This window comes from Ochotona curzoniae, unplaced genomic scaffold (assembly GCF_017591425.1).
Source record: "Ochotona curzoniae isolate NIBS_2020 unplaced genomic scaffold, NIBS_Ocur_1.0 patch404, whole genome shotgun sequence".
Lineage (NCBI taxonomy): Eukaryota > Metazoa > Chordata > Mammalia > Lagomorpha > Ochotonidae > Ochotona > Ochotona curzoniae.
Window position 1 is genome coordinate 309,406 of NW_024466978.1, and position 5,808 is coordinate 315,213.

Below are 5,808 nucleotides of genomic sequence, written 5' to 3' on the forward strand. Positions count from 1 at the left end.
TGAATCAGGCTGCTACCTATCTTTACAAGATCAAAACGTCAACCTCAATTTTTGAATTTTTATTATGAGGAAACAAGGAGAAGGTGCCTGAGATTTCAGATTATCATGATAATGGGAAAAGGCTACCAGTCATATTCCTTTGATGGCATTTTTACTCTGAGTAAAACAGACAGCATTAGAATTCTAGTCTGAGATTGTTAATTGATAATTCAGTTTAATTTTCTGCTTCAAAATTGTGCTTAAAAGACACCACTGCCACAATTTTCTTGGGTCCTTCTCTCTTGAAATTTTCCTTGTGGGGCAGCATAAAATTTTCCTTTTTTTTTTTTTTTAAGGATTTATTTATTTTTATTGGAAAGTCAGATATACAGAGAAGAAGAGAGACAGAGAGGAAGATCTTCCATCCGATGGTTCACTCCCAAGTGACCGCAACAGCTAGAGTTGAGCCAATCCGAAGCCAGGAGCCAGGAACTCTTCTGGGTCTCCCATGTGGGTGCTGGGTCTCAAGGCTTTGTGCCGTCCTCGACTGCTTTCCCAGGCCATAAGCAGGGAGCTGGATGGGAAGTGGAGCTGCTGGGATTAGAACAAGCGACCATGTGGGATCCTGGCACGTGCAAGGCGAGGACTTTGACCAGTATGCTCTCGCGCCAGGCCCAAAGTTTCCCATTTCAATAGCTTGTTTTGTCTACCAAAATTGTCCTTATGAAAACTCTCCTTTCATTTGAGACAAATCATTTTTGTCTTTTGGCCCAGTACTGACTTAACACCACTTACCCTAGACTCAGAGATGACTGCCTCTCCTCTTCCCTACTTCCTCCAGGGAACACCAAGTAAGTGAGCATGGCAGCCTGAGGATGAGTCCTTTGCCTGAGACCAAGGTGCTCATGTGGCCTTTGGGTAGAACAATAAGACACTTAGGAGAGAGAGAAAGAGAGTGTGTGTGTGTTAGAGTGAGAGAAAGAGAAAAGTAGAGCTGTTAAGTAGAGTTAAGTTAGAAAGTAGTATTTAAGTTACTCTGTTGCATGAATAGCAGTATAACATTGAAGGGCATAATAATGCAAGCCTCTTAATTGTGCTTGAATACAGTACAAATGCTTGTGACAGGTGGAAAAAGGAGCTTGAAGAAGACCAGAGGAAGAATCCAGTTACTACGCGTGACAAATGAGCATTCAGCTGTATGACAGCTTCTTTTCTCCAACAGACCCATCTGGGAGAGGAAGCAGCATTGCAGTGTCTTAAAGGCACAATATAGTTGTAAAAGCTACACTGGCACACTGTGATTAAAAAGGAAAAGAATGCCTGCAAAATCTGCGGCAAGACTTTGCTAATCTGGTTAGAAGGAATTTATACCTGTTACTCACAACACACTACAGGGCACAGATATCCCTGGCTTTTCGTTCTAAATCTTCATTCTTGAAAAGCACATGCTTACATTTTTTACTTAAATAGCCAACAGAAATGGGTTTGAAGCTTCTACCTACACAATGACACTTCAAACTTTAGAGAGCTAGCTGTGGAGAGTTAAAAATGGTAGCTCTCAGGTTGCTAAGTATCTTTAAGATTATTTATTTATTTATTTCTATTGGAAAGACAAATATAAAGAGAGGATGAGAGACAGAGAGGAATATCTTCTGTCTGCTGATTCGCTTCTTGAGTGGCTGTAATGGCCAGATTTGAGCCAATTTGAAGCCAGGAGCCCAGATCTCAGTACAGACATCCCACGTGGGTGAAGGGTCTCAAGGCTTTGGGCATTCTTCCTCAATTGCTTTCCCAGGCCACAGGTAGGGAGCCGGATGGGAAGCAGGGCTGCTGGGATTAGAACAACACCCACATAGGATCCCAGGTGTGCAATGAGGACTGAAGCCACTAAGTTACCGTGCTGGACCCAGGCTACTAAATTCCCAAGCTAATAGTGTGTGGGCCTTGGGCAAGGATGTGGACCCGGAAATCAAATCTTGTTAGGGTTTAGTGATGTAAGTCAAAGTACCTTATAATTGATAGTCAGCGTATCATAGTTTAAAAAGTAAAGAGAAAAGGCACAAACACCTTTTACGGATTTTGTACAGTTCTGCGAAGTAATCTATAACCCTGGCCACTCCTGAAAGGAGTGCCATGTATTTTCATAGTGATTCCAAACACATCGGAGTATATCGAGATGGAGAAGCTAAGAGTTAGTTATTCCTTCTGCTCTTTCACTTTCCAAATGCCTATGAGAGCTAGGATGAAATCAGAAACACACTGAAGGCGTGGCAGGGACCCAAATATTTGGGCCCTTGTTTGCTTCTTTCTCAGTCATGTCAGCTGGAAAGACGATGGCAAAACGGAGATGAAAGCGATGTTCCCGTCGAGGTAAAGGACGCTCCTGCTCACGGTGTGGTGCTGTTACCATTGCTAGCCATTCGCAGAGGCCGTCCTTCACCACCCATTGAGGATCTACATGCCCAACACTCTTCTAGTGACAAATCATTCAACAGAGACCCAACACGAGAGCAGCATCAACATGTTATCAGTCTCTCCTCTACACCATCACCAGCAAAATCTTCACCGTAACCCTTGCCCGAGTTTCATCCTTCTATATAAGGGACAGACCAATGGATTGTCTAATGCCACCTTGAGCTGCAGTCTTTGAATGTTCCCTGGGAGTGATATTAAAGACCTCACTGTTTGTGAGCCTTCAAAACAATAGTGCTCTTTGCCTTGGAACCCAGCTTTCATGAAGTCCTCACTAAGTTAATCTGCTTCTTCATTCCAGTCAGTGGGTTAGTATGGACCCTTAGACAGGATGCTGGCATACAGATAGTTCACTTCAAGTTTGTTAGTAAAGAAGCAGTTTGATATTGTTGGTATAGCTCCAATCTCCTCAACATCATTCGAAACAGAAACATCTAACGGTGCAGTAGGTTCTGCCTTTATGTAGGATACAAGAACTATAAAGACAGTTATCTCAAGATAGAACAAACAGTACAGAGGCCTTGGACCACTTATTTGCTACAGCACCTATTAGGAGAAGGAGTCCTGTGTTAACCAGGTCTTTGCACACTTCAAATGTACAATTGAACACGGAGAGAGCCACAGTGCGTTTCTTAAGAAGATCAGTTTGAGAAAAAGGATAAATCTGGCAATGAATATAAAGGAGACTCAGGAGTTGATATGCAAAACAGTGAAGGAAATGCAGTTGAATATCCCCTTGGACTCCATTGCTATTACAGCAAATCTAAAACTTCCTTAGAAACTATTTCTTTATATTTTGAAGTTTTATTTTATTTTTATTGCAAAGGCATATCAGATTTACAGAGACAGAAAGATCTTCCATCTTTTTTTTAAGATTTCTTTATTTTTATTACAAAGTCAGATATACCGAGAGGAGGAGAGACAGAGAGGAAGATCTTCTGTCTGATGATTCACTCCCCAAGTGAGCGCAACGGCCGATGCTATGCAGATCTGAAGCCAGGAGCCTCTTCTGGGTCTCTCACACGGGTGCAGGGTCCCAAAGCTTTGGGCCGTCCTTGACTGCTTTCCCAGGCCACAAGCAGGGAGCTGGATGGGAAGTGGAGCTGCCGGGAATAGAACTGGCGCCCATATGGAATCCTGGAGCATTCAAGGTGAGGACCCTCACTGCTAGGCCATGGCACTGGGCCCAAGATCTTCCATCTTTTGGACCTGGCGCGGTGGCGCAAGTGGTTAAAGGTCCTCGCCTTGCACGCCCGGGATCCCATATGGGCGCCGGTTCTAATCCCAGCAGCCCCGCATCCCTTCCAGCTCCCTGCCTGTGGCCTGGGAAAGCAGTTGAGGACAGCCCAAAGCTTTGGGACCCTGCACCCTCGTGGGAGACCCGGAAGAGGCTCCTGGCTTTGGATCGGCATAGTATCGGCCCGTTGCGCTCACTTAGGGAGTGAATCATCGGACGGAAGATCTTCCTCTCTGTCTCTGCTCTCTGTATATCTGCCTTTCCAATGAAAAAAATAATAATAATAAAAATAAATCTTTAAAAAAAAAGATCTTTCATGTTTTGGTTCACTCCCCCAGGTGTCCACAACAGCTGAAGCTAAGATGATCTGATTCTGGGGGCCAGGAGTTTCTTCTGGGTCACTCACGCAGGTGCAGGATGCCAAGGCATTGGGGCATTCTCGACTGCTTTCCCAGACCACAAGCAGTGGAGCAGCCAGGACACAAACTGGTGCCCATATGGGATTCAGGAGCATGCAATGTGGTGATTTTAACCACTGCCCTTTGATAATATCTCTTGTGATGATAATAAAGAAAAATCAAAGACTATGCTGACCTGGGCTGAGGAAAGAGGATCCAATGCCTAGACATTAAGAATCCCATGGCTTTGGGGGATACAGTACCTAAAGTGATGCCCTCACCACCCCTTGAGGGTCATAGTAGATCCAGAGGAGATTACAAATGGGGGATAGAGTTTGCAGATCTTAAGTGTAGAGAGGGAAGAAGGAAGGGAAGGGAAGGGAAGGGAAGGGAAGGGAAGGGAAGGGAAGGGAAGGGAAGGGAAGGGAAGGGAAGGGAAGGGAAAAGAAAGAAAAGAAAGAAGAAAAGAAAAGAAAAGAAAGAAAAGAAAGAAAGAAAGAAAGAAAGAAAGAAAGAAAGAAATGAGAGCAGAGGAAAGGAGAGGAAAGAGAGAAGAAAAGACAAGGGAAGGGACGGGGAGAAGAAGGGAATATGGAGCGGAGGGGGGAAAGGAGAGGAAGGGAAGGGAAAGGATAGGAAAGGAGGGAAAGGGAGGGGAGAGGAAAAGAGAGGTAGGGAGGGAAGAGGAGAGAGGGGGAGGCAAGTGAAGCAGTGGCAGGAATCAGCCCCGGGCCCTCTGATGTGGACTGTCCACAATCCATCTGACTCTTTGTTGCTTTGAACCTTAATTCCCCTTCCCTCAAAGTTGGTAATGAAGATAGTCCTAAGTATCAGAAATTATTATTTATGTTTGCTTATGATTTATAAAAGTTTTATAGGATTCAATATACAATAATTAAAATATTGTACTACAGGGAAAGAACAAAAGCAGACTAATGGGATAGAATTAGTTTAGCAAAAACTATGCACATGAATACTGAATTTTGATAAATAAGGAACTCTGGAATCATGGGGAAAATCAATGTCATCTCCATAAATGGAACAGTAAATATTGGTTCTCTATTTAGAAAAAAATGCAACTCGATTTGCCTCTTCGATTAAACCTTGAAACACAAGCCAGTTGTATTGTAGATCTATATGCACATATTGTAGTGCTTGTCATTCAAGCAAAAATGAACTGACATTCAAACGAACAAGACAATTTCAAATTTAAGTTTGAGAAAAATCAATCAATACAAGCATGAGAGAATAAAGATAATGGCATTTGCAATGAGGCATATGAAAACAATGATTACACAAGTATTACATATGTTCATGAAAATGCATCATGAAATTACTAAAGAGAAAAAAAGAAAATATAAAATGGAACTCACAAAAATTGAAAAACAAATAGATGAAATGAAAAGTACAATGAAGCAAATTAATGGAAGATTGGATATGGTGGAGAAGAAAATGAAGTTGACAAGGTTTTTTTCAAAATGCAGCACAGATAAAAATAAATGACTGATGATGTTCTTATAGAAATAAAGCTAAGACTTGTAAAGTCTCATAGTCTTGGGATGAGAAAAGAGCTCTCTCTAGGGTCAAATAACTGGACACTGAGGAGACCTAGAGAATGGGAAGTATAAATTTAGGATTATGTAGGGATTATATAATGAGTAATTCTGATTTCTGACTGTAATCGTAAGAAGGTAAGATAGGACAGGGGATGGACTCATTAAT

At 42.5% G+C, this 5,808-nt stretch overlaps 1 pseudogene; it reads left to right on the top strand.

The window, feature by feature from the left end:
* The first annotated feature begins 2,155 nt into the window (after window positions 1–2,155).
* On the top strand, window positions 2,156–4,313 carry LOC121167635 (annotated as a pseudogene).
* Window positions 4,314–5,808: the final 1,495 nt, after the last annotated feature.